The 20,394-nt window shown below is 39.6% G+C and overlaps 1 non-coding gene across 1 annotated transcript; it reads right to left on the bottom strand.

The window, feature by feature from the left end:
• Positions 1-15,704: 15,704 nt before the first annotated feature.
• LOC122678511 lies at positions 15,705-15,813 on the bottom strand. Its single transcript, XR_006336176.1, has one exon. It is a non-coding gene; the product is annotated as a U6 spliceosomal RNA (small nuclear RNA).
• Between the last annotated feature and the right edge of the window lie 4,581 nt (positions 15,814-20,394).

The raw sequence follows: 20,394 nt of genomic DNA, 5'->3' as shown, positions 1-20,394 counted from the left end.
TCAACTCTTTGTCTTTCTTCTTTTTCTGAGTCTATTTTCTCAGTTCTTCAAATTGTGTAAATTCTATTTATACAATGGAAGTGTAAATTCTATTTACACAATAGAACCCTTAAGTTTACTGATTCTGTTCTCTGTTATCTCTACTGCTGAGCCAGTATTTTATTTTTCTTTTAATGATTTTAAATTTTATAATTTCCATTTGGTTCTTTTTTTTTATAACTTCTTTGCTGAGATTTTCTATTTTTATCAGTCAAGTAAAAAAAAAAAAAAACTGTTATTTTTGTATGTTTATGATGGCTGCTTTGGAATTCTTATCAGATAATTCCAACATCTGATTCATCTTGGTATTGGTATCAGTTAACTATCATTTCTTTTTCAAGTTGTAATTTTTTGGTTCTTGATAATGAGCAATTTTTTAGTTGTACCTAGACATTTTGTATTAGTGGACTTTAGATCCTATTTGATCTTTTTTGTAGACAGTCCCTCTATTAAGGTATAGAATAAAGGATAGGTAAGTTTATATGCTCAGCTTTCCACTGGGCCTTACTGGTATCCCCCAGGCAAAAATGGAGTACTAACTCATAATGCCACATTGCAGATGAGTGGTGTAAAAGTTCAACTACCCCTTAGCCTCTAAGACACCTTCCTACTTAAATTAAGGCACTGATTCACACCATTTCATTGCCTTTGAGTAGGGATGTAAGCTCACTCCAGCTCCCCACTGTGCCCAACTGGTACCAAGAAGGTCAGAAGCTTAGGGGTGATTAATACTAACTCACTTCACCTTGTTCAGTCTCATTGATTCGAAGTGAGTGTGGAAGACTCAGTTTGCAGTACAATCCCACTTTTTTGTTGTCTCCTTGAGTACAGTGTAAGCTCCATGAAGACAAGGATGTGTTTGGTTCATCTTTATAGTCTTATAACCTCATAAAGCATGATGCAGCCATTCTTGATTATTAAATGAATTTAAAAGATGGTATTAAATGAACTTTAATGGGGCAGAGTTTCTGAGGTTCTATAGTCTACAATTCTAAATAAAACATCACTAGAGGCTAAAGTGTGTTTTTCAGTGATACAAATATTTATGAAATTTCCTGGTGGCCTAGTGAGTGGGATTTTGGGCTTTCACTGCCATGGCTAGGATTCAGTCCCTGGTCAGGGAACTGAGATCCTGCAAGCCATGTGGCATGGTCAAAATTTTTCTTGAATACCAAAATAATTTTTTTTTAATTTATAAAAATTTCCCATCAGTGTTAGAGAAGGAAGAGTCTTGATAAACCCTTCTATAATTCATTTAATATTTTACACACAAGATTTCAAATTGACATTAAAATACAGTAATCCCACACTTCTCTGGGAAGAAAATTTGATTTGAATTTTCAAAAATTCACTGAGTAAAGTTTCTATTGCCTCTTGTGAGAAGCAATTTGAATTTTTCTTAACTCAAAACTACATATGTCCTTCCTTTTTCTTCATATAAATCTAATAGGATGCCAGAAAGTCACTAGTTACACCTTTATTGGCTGTTCCCAGTGGCCTGCTTTCAATTTTAAAGAAGAATTATCTGGAGTCATTAAATTAACAACATTCTCCAGTGTACCCACTCTGTTATCCATCTGCTTAAGATGCTTGTCAGATGATACCTTTCTGTATCTGCAGTCTTCATCTGATATTCAAAGCTGTCAAACCTGGCTCCAAGGTAGTCTACCTTCTGTTCCTAGCTACAAACTGACTCTCATCTTTCAATTCTAATGACTGAGTAATGACTAATAACCCTCTCTCATCACTCCCCATTAAGGTTTTTGGGTCTTTGGAATACATCATACCTGGAGGATAGTAAGTGGAAAACATTTTAGAGATCAAAGTATAAAGAAAGGTGCTTCTAAAAGAAACTCAGATCATCACACTCACTCTCCTTCAACCAGAACCCTGGATTATTTTACCCTTTCATATATGCCAGTCTATTTCTTACAACTTGGAAACTTTTTCCTATTCATCCTCAAGAAAAAATAATAGAAGTTTTCGGTCATCAATAAAATCCAGTCAAGACTTTGTGTTAAAAGCAAATAAAATATAACCATCAACTGCAGAGAAATTCAAGGAGTATGAGGTAAAAGGAATAAACTGCAATTGCTTTTTAAACAAAATTATTTTTTAAAACTTTAAATGACATCCCTTTATTTCAACTCCTTGACCCAGCAATCAAAGTCCTATACATTAATATAGTCCCAATCCCACACCCTCTTCCCCAAATCACTATTACACATTTCTACTCCAATAAAACTAAATTTAATTGCACTGCAAAAGATCAGTTATGTGTTTCCCATTCATATCTCTGATCACATCTTTTCCCTTGCTTGGAAAACCTGCATTGTTCCTTTCTGAATGCCCAGTTTCTCCATGAACATCTCTGTCATCATTGGCATCTTCAGTCTTCAGAGGTCTCTCATGCGAAACTCCTAAAAAGTTGTTTTCTACATTACTCCCCTAACACCTAACTTCACAGTTTTTCTAGTATCCTTCTAAGCTAGTAGTTCTTAAAGTAGATTATTCATCAGAATCACTTGGAGTGGTATTTAAAAGACAGATTTCTTTGGCTCCACTGAAGAAACACTGATTTAGTAGGTGTGGTAGGCAGAATTCTAAACCCCTCAAGATCTCTATATCTTGTTTATTCAATCAAACACTAATCGAAGTACTGCTATGAAGGTACTTTGCAGATATAATTAAAGTCTCAAGTGGGTACTCCTTAAAATTTGGAGATTATCTGGTTGGGTCTACACTAATCATCTGAGCCCTTTAGAAGCAGATTTTTCTCTGACATGAAACAGCAAAAGAAGAAAGATTCAAAGCATAAGGCGGCCTCCACATGACTTTGCTGGTTTGAAAACGGAAAGAGCCAAGCAGGAAGGAATGTGGGTGGCCTCCAGAAGCAGAGAGCCACCTCCAGCTGACAGCCAACAAGGACCTGAATTGTGCCAACAACTTGAGGGGAGCTTGGAACTGGATTTTTTCCTAGCATCTTCAATAAGAACTTGGACTAATGAAACCCTAATTTTGGACTTGTGACACCTTAAACAAAAAAACTCAGTCACACCAACTGGACCTGCGACTTCCAGAACTAGGAGATAATAAATAGTTGTTGTTTTACACTGCTATATTCATGATGATTTGTTACATAGTACTAAAAACCTAATATAATAGATATGGACCTAGGCTCAGGAATCTATGTTTCAGCAAGTGGGTGGTCCCTGACCACAATTTAAAAACATCATTGAAAAGTTTTATAATTTTCATTTCATCTGTCCAAAAGACTAGGTTCACCACTAATTTCCAACTTAGGAAAATAATATAATTGTCCCTTAATCCCACCTCACACAGATATATTCCTGAATATCTTTTAACTTTGCAAAATTCTCCAAAGGGGATAAATTATTTATATCCAAAGTGTGAGACCCAAAGTCTGTGTCTGGACAAGTCCACATCCATGGAAACCTATGAAAGCCAAGGATGACTTCTGGATGGGACTCAACTTCTCTGTAGCTGTGCTCTGGCCATACCGCAGTAACAGGAATCCCTCAGTCTGCTAGTCAGGGCTCTGTGTGAAATCTTGACAATGGCATCCTAAAACTAGAGTTTTAAGTGCCATGCCTTCTCCTGGTCTCTCAGCAAGACCACCCCATGTGTAAACAGAACATTTTCCAGGTAACATATGGTAGCAGGGAGCCTGCTTTACAGGCTTCAGAATATGGTAGATATAGAAGAGCAAGCTTGAGATTCCTGAACATTGTGAAATTCTATCATCATGGGAATTCTCCCACTTTGCTTGATACAGGCAATTGAGCACAATCTTTCCTATAAAAAGAAACTTATCAACATTAAAACTAGGAGCTCACATAGTTCAAGCTCCCAGACCAAACTCTGCTTTACTACTTTTGATGGCGGGGAGCTCACCATCTTCCAAGTCGGCCTGTTCCAGGACTGGACAGCTCTGTTGGAGGGTGCTTCCTCAGGCTGTGCACACCCCCCTGGGCTTGAGGGCCCAAGGGGGCCTTCTGCCCTGCTTCAGAGTGCCGATCTGGCCTTGAGCACCCTGATGACACTTGAAGACTACCATCATACCTCGTCCCTTTGTCATGTTAGGTAAATATCCCCATTCTCTCCAATAATGTCTTCTTGGATATTTTTCCCACCCACTCCACATGGTCAGTGTCTCAGAAAATCAACCACTTCAGAAGTAGTATGAAGAAAGATGTGGGAAAGGCAAAGTGTTAACAAAAATAGGAGATGATACTGACTTAACACAGGGGAATACAGAGACAAAACAGAGAAACTGACACACAGGCCAAAGCGTTGGTATCTAGTCCTTCATAGTTCTCAAGTTCTGAAAGAATACACATGATCCAGAGTAGCATATTGAAACTCACTGCTCCCTTACAAAGACAATTCCCTATCATATCGCCACTATTTCACAAACCCCAATTCGTTCCCGTCCTTATTTTTGCCAGAATCATAAAGCAGCTGCAGTCAGAAGCCCTAATGGAGTCTCTAACCTGGACTAGAAAACAAAGAAGATTTTAAAGGCAAAACGAATAGATGGCAGAGGAGGAAAAGCGGCCCCAATCCTCTTTCGTCCAGATAATATAACATAATCTTTGTCTTATCTGTCAATATCTGCAAGTCTGAAAACCTAAATATGTACAGTGCTTATGTGTCTAGACAGACAGACAGTTCTAGACAAATCACAGGGTTGAATTTTTACGCTTTGGCAATATTTTAAACAAAGGTACCGCTGCCGTGGTTTTAAATCGCACATGCTGGTAGATCCACTGCAGCAGGAATTAGAGCAAGTGTTTTCAGGCTCGGATGAAAGGGGAAAGATCTGACGCTACAAAAAAAGTTTCTTTTCTGCTTCTCTCTCCCCTCCCAGCAGCCCGGCACAACACCTGTCTCATCAGCAGGGGCACTCGGAAGGGATGGGCCTCCAGGCACCTCAGTCCCAAGATTCTCTCTGCCTCATTCTTCATCCACGCTGCTCGTAATGTTCCATCACTGGCACAGTTACACCTGAACACTCTGGTGCTGCCAAACACCTGGCTTGATTTTCCACTGTCCAAATGAAAAATAAGCATAATCTGCTTTTTGAGGATACAGCAAATGAGGGAGTTCATGACAAATTGTGTTGGTTTATGCAGAATAGTGATAATAAGATACAAATGAGAATTTTTTGCTTAATGAATAATACTAATCACGTTTCAACAAATGCTGTGCCCTTCTAATTAGAGAGACTGCATAAAATCAGCTTAATTTATTTGTGACTAGTTATACAGAGTTTAAATATTTACTAGAGATTTACTCAAATGTTTGAGAGGATTTTAAACATTTCCTACAGTTGAAGCGGCCTGCCTAGTTCTGCGAGGTGTGGAGACAACTCTCACTTGTGGGAGCTCTCTGATTCTGCTGTGTGTCACGCAAATCCTGGTTTCAGAACAAAAAAGAAAGGGTATTATTGATTTACATACTAATTCTCCAACTGTTACTCATTTTCTTGATTCCAGCTTCCAAAGTTGCTCTCCTAACATTCATCACTGCAGTACACTGGAGGGGATGAGCATCTTTTTCAATAAATTATAGGAACTATGACTAATTACAGTGATATTAACTATGCAAAGTAATGTGTAACTTAAAATGGATACGTTCATCATTTCAAATTATGCCTTTTGATGGTCTAATACAGGCATGCTCTTTTTTTGTAATGAATGTGTACTATGTGTTCTAAGAAAGTTTGTAATTCTAGGTTCTGCTTCTGAACATCCTGACCTATTAAAAATAATCTTCTAGAGCCTCTTTTATGATACAGAGAATTTAAAAGGGGGACGAGCACATGACCATGGGATGATAAGATGATAAGAAGTAGACACATATGTCTAAATATACATATATACGTACATATATGTTTTTCCTCCCTGGTCTGGAATTAGATGTAAAAAAATCCTGGTTATAAGAAGCTGTGCTGAAATGCCTTATTATTTGTATTTTTCAAAAGCATTTTGACCATGAATTACTTTTATTCAATCTTAATAGCAATCCTGGGGGTTTTAGATAACTGTATCCTTATCTTCTGGGTGAAGACATTGAGGCACTTGTAGGCTAGGTGGGGCTTCCCAGGTGACGCAGTGGTAAAGAACCCGCCTGGCAGTACAGGAGACACAGGCGATGTGGGTTCAATCCCTGGGTCCGGAAGACCCCCTGGAGAAGGAAATGGCAACCCACTCCAGTATTCTTGCCTGAAGAATCCCATGGATGGAGGAGCCTGGCAGGCTATAGTCCATGGAGTTGCAGAGAGGCAGACACAACGGAGCAACCCAGCATAGCACAGCACATGGGCGAGGTGAACTGTGCAAGGCCACCGGGCTACAGGGTGACACTCTGGGACTAGACCCTAAACTGTGCCATCTGGGCCTTGTTACAGTTCCTACACCAACTGAACCGATATTTAAGTGAGCTAATTGTAAAAACAAAAAAAAAAATTTCCAAAATTCTCCCTTTCCTTGAGCAATATGATTTGTTCCATCATTCATTTGTCCATTCATTCTTCAATTCACAGGCATTTATTGAACACATTTTCTGTCTCAGATACTGTGTGAGATACTGCAGATAGAACATGCAAACACAATTCTTCCCTTCCAGGGCCCTTCCTCTGGTTAGGAAGATGGATAGCTAGTCCAAGAACTACCGAACACATGGGGAGGGCTATAATAAAGGTTTGCATAACATGCTATGAGAGCACAGAACTGAGAGAATTATTTCTGACTAGGGGATTAGTAAGGAGGTGGTCAAAGGGGGATTCTCCAATTAGGGGATGGTTAAACTGAGTCTGAAAGAATTCACAGATTTCTCCCAGCAGAAAAGAGCAGAAAAGGCATTCCAAATGCTTGAAACAACAAAGCATGAAGGAAGAAAAGTTTGGAAAGCCAAGCAGAGGATTCGGTGGAGGGCCTTACATGTCATGGTGAAGAGCTCAGGCTTTATTCTATGGTGAAGAGCCAGGGGAGGGCTCTGAGCAGAACAGAACTGGGGTCCGTTTTCTGTTTCAGCAAGGTCACCTGGAGAGGATGTGGAAAATGGATTGGAAGGAAATACATTGGAGGAAGAGAGACCAAGTAGAAGGCTACTGCAGTGCTGAAGGAGCAAGTGGCAAGGACCTGAGTCGGCACTGGGGAAGCAAAGGGCAGGGGCTGAGTAGGGAAGTAGAGTTAAAGGATATTTAGGAATAGAATGGTTTACTGGATTACATTTATGGTATACATAGGCATATTTGCCCCAGTCTTCTGTTTCTTTTTTCTTTCTATGTTTAGGTGGCATGATTCATTAGCCCTTAAGCTTCTAGAAGGCAGGAGCAGTGTTTGTCAAAGGGAAATTCTTGTTATTCTCTTGAAATTGCACCTTGTAGAGTGCTCACAATGTAACAGGTATATCCTAGATAAGGTTTTTTGACTTATGATTCACTGACATATTGTGACATGATGGACTTTCCTCCAACTTACAAAGAAACCAAACAAGTACATCACAATAAAAATGTGTCCATCAACCCATATGCTTAGTGGAAGGACATATTAAATTCCCAAGTGCCAACTACAAACGGCACTGCAAACTTCAGAGAAGTTTTTTTTTTCTATACTATAATATATAGTTGTAGCAGCAATGATAATAATGTCAAAGTCATTCTAAACTCTGTACACACAGTACTCGTTAATACTCATAACAACTCTTGGGGTACTACTTTTCCCCTCATTTTACAAATGAGGAAATTGAGACACGAGGAGGTTAAATGACTTGTTTATGGTCACTCAGTTTATTAAGAGAGAATTTGAAAAAAAAAGCTATTGGCGTCAGAGTCTGCACTTCTGTTTAAGATGGCATACTGCATTTCGAGATAGCTGTGACAACACTTAACTCATAATTAAGAAAATGACTGTGTAATGTGGGGTTAAGTGCAGACTCTGAAGCCAATATTTTTTTGTTTTTCAAATTCTGACTCTTAATAAACTGAGTGACGATAAGCAAGTCATTTAACCTCCTTGTGTCTCAATTTCCTCATTTGTAAAATGTGGGGTGGGGGGAAGTACTGCCACAAGAGTTGTCATGAGTATTAACGAGTACTGTGTGTGCAGAGTTTAGAACGACGTTGACATTATTATCATTGCTGCTACAACTGTCACATTAAAGAAAAACAGACTCAGGCCTTAACAGTAAGATGTGGTTCTATCCAAAATCCTTAAGTACAATAATAATAGTACCATCACTATTAATTATAATGAGACCAAAGAAAGTGTGTTTCAATCATAGCCAGGTTCCTAACTCTGATGTTAAGATGTATTTGACTGAGAATAGCAATCTCAAACTATTAGACTTGCTTCAAATTTTGTTTCCCAGTTTTCCTTTAAAGTCTCATAAATACAGAGCATCTTTTAAAATATAAAAATGTTTTTGAACTTAGTGAGACTTTCAGTCTTGGGGTGAAAGACCCATTCTTTTTCTATCCAGGATTGCCTTTCATTGGTCCTATGTCTATTTTTTCAGTCTTCAGAAGATTTTTAAATCCACGTAAACTCCTGATATTTGATACCTAAATCTGTGTTTAAAATAAAGAGAAGGAAACATTTATTGAAAACATAGTAGTACTCAATAAATGTTTGTCTGGCTAGACTCTTGACATGAGTAGCATGTTTGCTCACTAGATACATGCACTGCTATTTGGTCCTTATGACATGAGGTCAGGTAGCACTGTTGATCTCTGCCGTGCAGACAAGAAATCTGGGAGAATCAGAGCCTTATCCAGGATCACACAATTAACAGGTGACCCAGAAGGAATCTGCCCTGAAGCCATCTGACTCCAAGCCCCTGTGCCCAGCCCCAGTGATCAAGGTGATTCTTGGACTTCAACTCCTCATGCTGAAGAATCTTATTAATAATTATTTTAGACAAAGTCGACCCTTCCAACGTGTTAAGTATTTTATTAGGCTTTTCTCAGATTACTCAACTCCATCGTGTCTTTTTTCCTAAGGTCATCTCAGCAGCCTGAACAACATGCAGATGCATCATGGCAGAACAGAATATTTTAAACAATCCTCCAAGGATGCAGCATCTTCATCTAAAAATCAATGGCCCAAGAAGAGTAGGTGGTAATTCAGAAACTAGTATGATTTTAGACCTTGGTCATCTCAAGTGCCTCTCAGTGACTTCACGTGCTCATACTTTATGACTGTTACAAAATAAAGATTAGGTAATTAAATGGAACTTAAAAGATCACTGAACATTTCTTAAAGTATTTAATGAAATGACCCTTTAAAAACAACCTATTAGATGTCACATGCCTTTCAAACACGTGTAACATCCTCATGAGAACAGAACAAACAAACAGCTGAGGCCTTTAGGGTCCCTGAGATCATAAAACTTTTGGCCTCTTTTCTGACACCAATGGCTTTCAACTCCACTGCACCCCCTCAGATAGTTGGTACCAGAGGCTGCAGCCTTGAAAGGCAGCCGGCAGCAACTCGGACTGAAGTTGTTCTGGCAGCAGGAGGCCCCAAAAGCATCTGATTATTTTTAAAATGTGGTTTCATTGTGCTGCTTGCAGCTGTGAGTGAATTTTGTTTAAACAAACAAAAAAAAGGACCATTTACTTCTTTAAAATCCAGGTTTCTCCCCCTCTGCAGAGCAGCTGCAAGGAGCGCAGCATTGACTTTACAAGCCCCCTGCCTCACCAGAGCACCAGTTTAGGAGGACGCCTTCCTCTCCAGCAGAGAATCAACACTGAGCTCCGGAGGGCTCAGGCTTCCAGGGCTCTCCTCATTGGCTGACCCATGCAGACAGGCAGATGGGTGGACCAACTGTAGAACTGTAGAGTTTCAAAGCTGGCAGAATCGTTAGAAGTACTCTGGTCTGACTAGCGGGCCCTTTACAGATGAGAATACTCAAGGACAGAGAGGTTAAGTGGCTGGCCTAAGGTTTCACATCTAGCTAATGGCAGCCCCAGTGCATATAATCTGGAACCAGGAGTAATGGGGTAATGGAAAATAGAGATGGGATGCCATCATTAGACAGAGTCTGCCATTCTTCTTCCCCAAGGCAGTATTTATGAGAGCTGTCTGCTTGGTATCCTAAAGATGCTTGGCCACCGGCTCCCTTGTTCCTCACCAGTTCCATTTCTGAATCACCTTCTCAGTTGAATTCTGGAACTACTTCTCTCTACCCTCTCCATCTGCCACAGGATCACCTCTCTCAATAAAGAATCTTCCTGCCAGTGTAGGAGAAGCAGGATCGTGAGTTTGATCCCTGGGTAGGGAAGATCTCCTGGAGGAGGAAATGGCAATGCACTCCAGTATTCTTGCCAGCAAAAAATCTCAAAGACCGAGGTGCCTGGCAGGCTACAGTCCATGGGGCACAGAGTTTGGTGCAACTGAGCTCATATGCATGGCACTTCTCTTAAAAAGTACCATCTCCCCAATGCATCAAGCATTACAAGTTTGATATGACTGTAATTTATAGATGTGAATATGTGCCTTGTTTAAATTTATTTCTGGCCTTTGCAATCCACATTGCTCATGAGGTTTCTTCCTTTGAGAACACTGCCAAATTAGGCAAGAGAGTCTTAGAGCATGGCTTCAGAGCTTCTTCTTAGGTCAGCACACAGGTAACCAGTGACGATGAATCCTCCCAGGCATCTATGAGTTCATAATGAGCCACATGGTGATAAATGGTGATCAATTTTATTTCTGCCATTGCCCCTTTAGCAAGAGGGTAGCTCTGCCAGTCACTTGCCAATCAATTTCACAGAATGCAGGTTTGTCTCAACCAATTCAAGTCTCCTAATTAATGGAGCAACAAAATTTTGACATTTTGCTGGCTTCTCTGGCTCTTGTGGGAATTGGGGAAGAGAACTGAAGGAGGTTCAGGAGAAGGGGAGAGTGAGTACGGAGAGAAAAATACATGCCGATTTAACAGGTCTTCGCCAATTCTTAGCTAATAATAACTTTTTAAATAAGCAATTTTTAAATTATAAAAGCAATATGTGTTCAGTACAGAAAATCTTTAAAAAATACTAGGAAGTAAAAAGAATACAATGTATACCACTTTAAATTTGACTTTTTTTTCATGTAATTAAAACCTGAATGCCATTTAGCTTAAATGGTTAGGTAATATATTAGCTCATTCTAAAATTAGGGCACAATTTAGCACTGTTTTAATTCAGAAATGTGACAATGCCATCAGATACAAGGTCTCACTATACCTCTGCTCCATCTCCTGTGTGTCAGTTACCCTTAAGGCCAACTTCCTTCCCCAGGGGATTTCCCACAAAATCTCTTCCAATATCACCTGGGACTTCATGTTTCCTCATCATGGTCAAGAAAAGAGAATGTGTATCTACCACCCAACTAAATGTCTTTCAAGTCTTTTAATTGGATCAAATGAAAGGACATGCCTATATGTGAATCAAACATTAGTGCCAAGGTAGTGCTTGCACTAAATGGCATGGGCATGGATTATGTGTCTGCTTCTAACTAATAACCGTAACTAGACAGATGGGATCAGGCTGACTGACTTCAGTCAATGATGGACCACCTATAGAACTCAAGGTAAAAGTCAACCTTATCAAACTCAATGGCTGATGCACAGGGCATGGAGGTAGAGAGGATAATGGGATAGATGTTAGGGAGTCAATCACAATGTTTTCCATACACTGGAAGTCCAACTGCCTGCTGAAGAACCACTTTAGGTGTTTTTTCTATATAGCTCTGAACATAACATATATATATACTCTGTATGCATGTGTTTGTGTACATTGCATATTAGATATATACTATATATACTATTTTATGTATTCTTTAATTTTAACTGACAAATACATCATCAGCATTTTCTCATGTCACTAAATACTCTAAAAAATTATTTAAAAGGCTGCATGGAATATAATTACTTTACAATGTTGTATTAGTTTCTGCTATACAACAATGTGATCAGCCGTATGCACACCAATGATAAAATAATTAAGTTTAAAAAAGGCTGCGTGGAATTTAAATAACTCCCCAAATTTGAAGATTTACCAAGTTGTTTCATTTTTTATCCTTACAAATTAAGCTACAACAAACAAATCTGCACATGTATCATTGTCATATTCAAGCTTGCTTCCATAGGACACACTACAAGAAGTGGTATTGGAGAGTGAAAGGGAATAAACAAAGCTGAGAAGCTAAGACCCCAGTTTCCAAAACCTGAGTCTGCATTTTCTTACTAACAGAAAGCCTCACCTAAGCCTTGATTTCAAAGATCCAGGGATATACCCTGATTTGTCAAGCTCAGTTCATCCGCAGATTCCTTGCTGTGAAGATAGTTGAAGTAGACTTGCTACTTGAAGTAGAGTTGCTACTTGATTGGCAGCCCCTTACATCCCTCAGCTGGTAAAGAATCTGACTGCAATGCAGGAGACTCTGGTTTGATTCCTGGGTCAGGAAGATCCCCTGGAGAAAGGATAGACTAACCACTCCAGTATTCTCAGGCTTCCCCTGGTGGCTCAGCTGGTAAAGCATCTGCCTGCAATGCAGGAGACCTGGGTTTGATACCTGAGTTGGGAAATCCCCTGGAGAAGGGAACAGCTACCCCCACCAGTAGTCCGGCCTGGAGAAGTCCATGAACTGTATAGTCCTTGGAATCACAGAGAGTTGGACATGACTGAAGGACTTTCACTTTCACTTACATCACAGACATGGTCTAAGTAAAGAGGAGCATCTTCTCTAGAGGAGAAAGTCATGATCAGAAGGAGAGGGAAGACAGGCTAAGTGGACACTAACAACTCATCATATAAATGTCATCTTTTAAAATCCTTAACACCATGACATCAGTTCAGTTCAGTTCAGTCACTCAGCCGTGTCCACCTCTTTGTGACCCCATGACTCCACGCCAGGCCTCCCTGTCCATCACCAACTCCCGGAGTCTACCCAAACCTGTATCCATTGAGTCGGTGATGCCATCCAGCCATCTCATCCTCTGTCATCCCCTCTCCTCCTGCCCCCAATCCTTCCCAGCATTAGGGTCTTTTCCAATGAGTCAACCTTTCGCATGAGGTGGCCAAAGTACTGGAGTTTCAGCTTCAACATCAGTCCTTCCAATGAACACCCAGGACTGATCTCCTTTAGGATGGACTGGTTGGGCTACGCCATGACATAGTTACTACCATAAATTGGATAGAGAAGGCAACTAACATTCACAGAAATCAAAGTAATTACCTTGGATCTCTGTGTCTCCCTGTCTCTGTTGTTTTTTCTCACTCTCTCTCTCTCTCTCGCACACACACACACCTTTCAGTCATTTTCTCTTCTGCATTCCAGGACAGTGTGCTAACTTTTCCCAAAAGTGTTAAAATGGCTTCTTAGCATCACAGAAGAGCCTGTAGACTCAATCTAGTCCATTCATCTTATTTTCTAGCCTAGGAGAATAATATAACCAGAGATATTAAATACCCTGCCCAAGTTAAAACCTAATGTCATAAGCAAATTCAAACTCAAGGCTTCCATCTCCCAAGCTAGGTGATCTCCATTCACACGTGGATGTTTCTGTCACTTCAAAGAAGAGTTAGCTCTGAGGGTAAAAATTAGTGTCAGGAAGCCACTCCAGAGAAGAATGACAAAGGACAATGAGTACCTGTGCAGTCTCCAGAGTGTCTTACTGTCTCCTTAGAAAGAGATGAACTTGCATCTACTGATGGCAGTGTTAAAGGAGTAACTGAGAACAGTAGTGGAATTAGAAAGCCAACAAACATTTATCACATACTTCTTAGGTGTTCAAACACCTTTTGCAAAAGCAAGGTGCTGGGGAGAGAGTCATAAATAACGCAGGTATGGTCACTTGCCTCACAAAGGTAGAAATCTGGTGGGGAAGGTCGATGTTAAACAAAAAGTCACAGGTGTGATGGCTAGTTGGAAAGGTCAAGTGCAGGATACTGTGGGAATGCAAGGCCCAGCCCATCAATGGCAGTAGGAATGGCCACTCAAAAGAGAGGAGTCTAAGTTGAGACTTGAATGATGTGTAGGATATATTCAAGGGCATGTGGAGTAGACTAGTGAGCCAAGTAATAGTGTATAAAGGCCTGGAGGGGAAAGAAAGTGATGGTGTGGGATATAAGGTCCCTGTGGTTGGAGCATAGAGTAAAGAAGAGGGTGGAACAACTCCCTAGAGAGGCAAGTAGGGACCAGAGAATATAGAGCTCCATGAGCTATATTCAAGAATTTGGTATTTACTCTGAGGACAATAGAAGAGTTTTAAGCAGGGAGAGACATAATCATCTCTGCATTTTAAAAGATTCTTCTTCCAGCAGCATTGAGAGCTCAGAAGGAAATGAAACTGAACGTGGTGAAAAAACCTCAGGTGAGCTTACACTGGTCAGATTAAACCATGGTGGTGGCTTAGATGTGAGTGTTAGCAGAGAGGAACTCAGCATTTGCTTCCACTGTTCCTTGAACCATGCATAACAGGAAAAGCAAAATCAAACCTAAAGTCTATGCATGAGGGGGGTCTCTGAGAATTATGATAAAAAGGAATTAAAATTGCCTTGTTTGCTAAGAAAGGATTAGAGAAATGAGTCCACAGAAGAAAAATAAAATTAGGTGTAGTGTTCTGATTCACAGACACCATTTGCTGGCCAGATGCTGCTGTGAAAATTTCAGAAACACTCGCTAAAAATCATAAATGAAAATCACATATTCACAACATTTAATGAGAATACAGGCTGAATTTACAGCTGCTGAATGTACAATATGGATGAAGATGTTGATTTACCCATGGAAGATGGAAATATATATGATAGAGGAAAACTACACAGAAATGTGATAAACATTTGCATGAAAATGAGTCACTGGAAAAACTGAAAACTTCTCCAATACTTTATGCACCAAATTATCTTCAGAGCAGTCAAAAAGAAATAATAATAAATAATAATAGTGCATTTTCCTGCCATTAATTTTGTCACAAAACTTCTGTTGACTTCAGTGGAAGTTCTGCATCTAGAATGTGGCCCAGGAAATTTATAGTCTGTAACTCAGAGACCAAAGACCTTGAACATCAAGAAAATCTCTTACCCTTATTTATATACACTGTTCTTTATCACAAAAGAAGAGCTGGTACCCATTCCAACTAACCAATCATTATGCAAGGAATATTCTGACTCACCCAGCATCTTTAATCAGTAAATGCTGTGCCAATGGAAAGAGAGTGGGAAGAAGTCACAGCATCCATTAATAAAAAATGACTGGGGCTTTCTATCAACAGAAGCATCATTAGAAAACGTATGGTAGGAAAATAGTAGGCTGTAGATTTGTGGTGGCAGGGATGGCAGCAGAATACTAACATTTATACCCTCTTAAGCACTTTGTTTTAAAATGATGCGGATTTCAGGTAACTACATATGTGCTTAATACAGCATTTTGCATTTCCAGTTTCTTTCTGAATTCCTGAATATAGTCTCAAAAGATAGGACTGCCTTACCTGACTCTGGCTCTCCCTCCAGCCTCCTAACAGAAATATTTCTATTTTTTCCAGTTTTATTGAAGTATAATTGACACATGACATGATATGATTTTAACATGTACAACTTAGTGACTTGATATATGTATTTAGCTCAAAATTATAAATCATAATAAGTTTAGCATAAAAATAGGAAGTGCTTCATGAATTTGCATGCTATCTTTGCATAGAAACCATGCTAGTCTTCTCTGTTGGGTTCAAATTTTGTAGTGTACATGCTGTTGGGAAAAACGTCAGAGGTATTTTTAATAGGTAATTGACTGTCACTGTCTGAGTACATCTTCCATAAAGGCTTTTGATCAATTCTTGGCAAAAGACATATCAGATATGAAGAAGAAGAGCCTCAGATTAATCTACTATTTTCTTGAACAGTCTCCTCTTTGCTCCACTTCTCCTCCCAATCATGATCTCTTGAGTAAGTAACGAAAATATAATTCACATTTCTAATAAACTATGCAATCTATATTTCAACTGAGGGTACTTCTTGGTCACACAGTAGAGTTATAATTCCAAAGTAACTATATTGCATTTTGAAAGAAAACAAGGCAGTCACATTCCATTAACAGTGTGCCTCATCGAGTGTGTCTCTTGGTAGGTTAAAGGGAGCTGAGTCATTCACTGAGGGTGAATGGGAGGATCATACATTCATATAAAACACCTACAAATCTTAATGGGGGAATGAGCTAAAACTACAAAAGTCCTCATTATTTGTATAACTTTTCCAGTATCACTAATGCATGTCACCGGTGGATTAATAGTATTCTGCCCTAATGGCATTTCTATCCTAACATTAACCCAAGCATGGTCCACAAAGTTACTCGAATATCCATGGAGGAGCTTACTATAGTTTATGTAATTTCCAGTTCTGTCAGTTCAATAAGAACAACAGAATCAAACTCCTCATCTAAGGCTCAGTTGTACAGATCTGAAGTCTAGAGACTAGATAATAATATCAAATATTACTCACAATGAATTTAGATTCCCATTGTGTCAGTTTTCCAAGCCTTGTTTTCAAAAGATCATGGCTCTGATCCTGTTATACATAGTAGAAAATGACTGCTAATGATATTTCACTATTAACCTATATCCTATCTTCAATCAGAAGAGGGATAGATGGTGTTCTCAAATCACTACTCAATCTATACTGGAAATAAAACTGGCTTTTATAAGAAGTAATTGGAACGGGACTTCCCAGGCAGTGTTAATGGTAAAGAACCCACCTACCAATGCAGGAGATGCAACAGACGTGGGTTCAATTCCTGGGTTGGGAAGATCCCTTGAAGTAGGCAGTGGCAACCCAGTCCAGTGTTCTTGCCTGTAAAATTCCATGGACAGAGAAACCTGGACGGACACAGTCCATGAGGCCGCAAAGAGTCAAACACGACTGAGTACACGCACGCCTGCGCGCGCACACACACATACACACACAGTTGGAATATACCACCCACCAAAAGAAAAAAAAAATCGTATTTAATCCAATCTTCTATTGGAATTCCAGGATTTATGTCACTATTATAGAAAAACTCATTTTTGTTATAGCACCAACATGGCCAAACAAATGACTTCTAGATGGGAGAAGAAACTATTTGGCCAAGATAAATAGGTGTTCAAACAGGCCTCCCCAGCTTACTCATTTTGCCATTTGGAAAATGAACTAACCGAGTTTAATGTACACCAAATGAGATTTGGAAGCATGTTCTAATTCACTTCATTCTGTACCAGGAATGAGCAGTTTTTGATTTCTCTACACCCACCTTTAGCCCCTAAAGTATATTCTCAACAAAATGGCCAGTGATCCTTTTAAAATATATACCAGGTCATGAGATTTCTCTATTCAGTCTCCTCCACATCTCCCATTCTACAAATAGCAACCCTGAGCCCTGGCAATGGTCTACAGACCTATACAATCTGGCCTCTCTGGTCTACTTCTTACCCTCCACTGCTCACTTTAGTCCCACTGAACACACACTTCTCAAACATGCCCAACATACTCACAACCCAGGGCCTTTGCACTATTTGTCCCCTCTGACCAGAGCACTCTTTCCTCTGACATGACTCATTCTCTCACCTTCTTCAAATTTTTGCTCAAAAGTCACTATCTCAACAGGCAACCCTGTCCAACCTATTTAAAATTATATTGTGCCTCCTCTCACCTATTCCTCTTGTCTATTCTGTTTGTCCTCCATAGCACTCATCATTTTTAACATTCTACAGAGTTTACATGTTTACTATGTTTATTGTCTCTCTCCCTCACTAGAATGTAAACTTCACAAGGGCAGAAACTTTAGTTCATTTTATTCACTACTATTTACTCAGAACTTGAAACAATTCATGTTGTGTTATTGTTGCTGTTTACTCACTCACTCATGTCCAACTCTTTGAAATTCCATGGACTGTAGCCCGCCAGGCTCCTCTGTCCATGGGATTTCCCAGGCAAGAACACTGGAGTGGGTTGCCATTTCCTTCTCTAGGGCATCTTCCCGACCCAGGGATTGAACCCGGGTCTCCTGTTTCCTGCATTGGCAGGCTGATTCTTTACCTCTGAGCCATCTGGGAAGCCGAGAAGCAATGCACAGCACACAGTAAATGTAAGCTTGATAATATTTGTTGAATAAAAGAATTCATTCCAAAGTTGCTGAATTTAGCAAAGATCTAGCACACTGAAGAGTCACAGCTGTTTTACTTCAAGCTATAATTTAAATTCTGAAGCCTCAGTTTTATCATCTGTAAAATGGAATAATTATGTCATTTAACACTTAGGCTTGTTGTAAAGATTTAGAAACAAATAAAAATGGAAAGTATTTTGAGCAATGATTCATATACTGATTATTTTGATTAGTTCAAGAATAATAGGAACCATACCTAACATTTGTATAGAATTTTACACCTTACAAAGAACGCCATTGTTTTTATTAGATCCTCCCAGGATCCTCCCAGATTCACTCTAGGAAAATTTTAATAACTGAGTCCTCAGTGTCTGTGCCTCCGCAACGTCAGGGGTGTATCCAACCACAAGGCTCTTAATGAAGGAGGCAGATTAAGACTGAAGTCCTCTGGGTCCAAGCCCTATGCTCTCTCCTCAGTGTCAGATAAAGAAAATACTACTAGCACAGATTTTAATAAAACAAGATGCTCTCTACTGTTTGGTTTTTGTTTTTGTTTTGTTTTGTTTATTAGTCTGGATGTCTGCACAGATTGTGACTTATATGAGGTTGTAGCATCAATACCAAGTACTCCCTGCAAATCCCAAGAAGTCAAGATTCAACCCTTGGAAGAGACTTCTCATCACCGATCATTGACTTAATCATGTGGGTGCAGACGAGAGTACCTTTACTATGTCAGTGTTTCCTAACATCTACAAACATCTCTAGAAAAGGATCAGGTTTTCTGAGAAGAGCATCCAAATTCCTGATTCAGTCTGGTTTACATGGCTGGCATTTAGTAAATTCTTAATGTATAAATGAATGGATTTTAAAACTGAGTGTGTTTACTGTTGCTGCCCACATTAGCTTGCAACACAACATTCTCTCCCTTCTTTTCCACTACAGTAATTAGAGTACAAGCAGATGTCTACAGCATCATGCCACACCCCATCCCTCACTATTGTGCTAACTGGAAAACAAGTTCCCCAGAATGTTGTGCATGAAAGAATTACACACTGAGGAAATGCTGAGTTAAACAAGTTCAAACAGGATTTTTCAATACAGGACTTCTCAGAGCTTTAATCCCATGATGCACATTGCAAATCTTCAAAATCTATAGCATTTTGCAAATTTATTGGAAAATTTGTATACTCCCTTCCCCATGAAACAAAGCTTTTTGCACAGAGTTTCTCTCAAGTCAAGCTTACCAAAGAATGTGTTTATCTATAACAAATACACAGAGGATCTTCAAAAGTAGATCCACAAAAAAAGTAAAATAAAATGCCAAGAACATGAAGAAGTCAAGAAGAGTCCACATATTTTGTAAAGCTGAATACTTTACAAGGTAATTTTACTTAGATTTACGATTCAATTTCCATTAAGTCTTGGCTTCCCCGGTGGCTCAGCGGTAAAGAATCCACCTGAAATGCAGGGGTGGCAGGAGATGCAAGTTCAACCTCTGGGTCAGGTCAAGATACCCGGGAGGAGGAAATGGCAACCCACTTTAGTATTCCTGTCTGAAGAATCCTGTGGACAGAGGAGTTTGGCGGGCTACAATCCATGGGGTCACGAAGAGCACTGAGTGACTAACACACTTTTCCGTTAAGCTGAATACAGGGTTTGCATAAGCCCCAGATTCTGAAAGTGTATTATTTTGGTGGATGTGCTGAAGATTGATATTTATTTCACCTTTTTTTTTTTCAAAGGAAGGCACTGGTTTGGGGTCCTTATATAATCTCATGGATAGACCAAAGCTCCTCATAGACATAGTTAAACTTATGGTGGGAAGGAAAACAAAGGACACTCCTGTCCCACTGGTCTTAGCACGGAGTCTCTTGGCCCATGTGAATGAAAACTTCCATCAAAAGGCAAAATTTATCTAAAAGCCTTTTTAAGTTAACAGCATGCTACTTATATTTATAAAATTAAATAAAGCTAACAAAGTACTGAGAATATAGGCCACAGACTTACACATTTAAATGAGGCCAAGAAGAGGATGGTTGAGGAGTGAGGTATGTCAGGGAAGGATGGCTGGGATTGGGCTCCCTAAAAGGGGGTGATAGGAAGGTCTTATCATGAAGGAGGATCAGGTAAAATGGGAATGAAAGACCCTTGAACTCCACTGTGTACACTGTGTACTTTAGCCTTGTGGCAGCCATGCTGATTGGCTCAG

Source organism: Cervus elaphus, chromosome 20, assembly GCF_910594005.1.
Source record: "Cervus elaphus chromosome 20, mCerEla1.1, whole genome shotgun sequence".
NCBI classification, from domain to species: Eukaryota; Metazoa; Chordata; class Mammalia; order Artiodactyla; family Cervidae; genus Cervus; species Cervus elaphus.
Note: the sequence above shows the minus strand (reverse complement) of the source record. Positions and strands in the feature narration are given on the sequence as shown.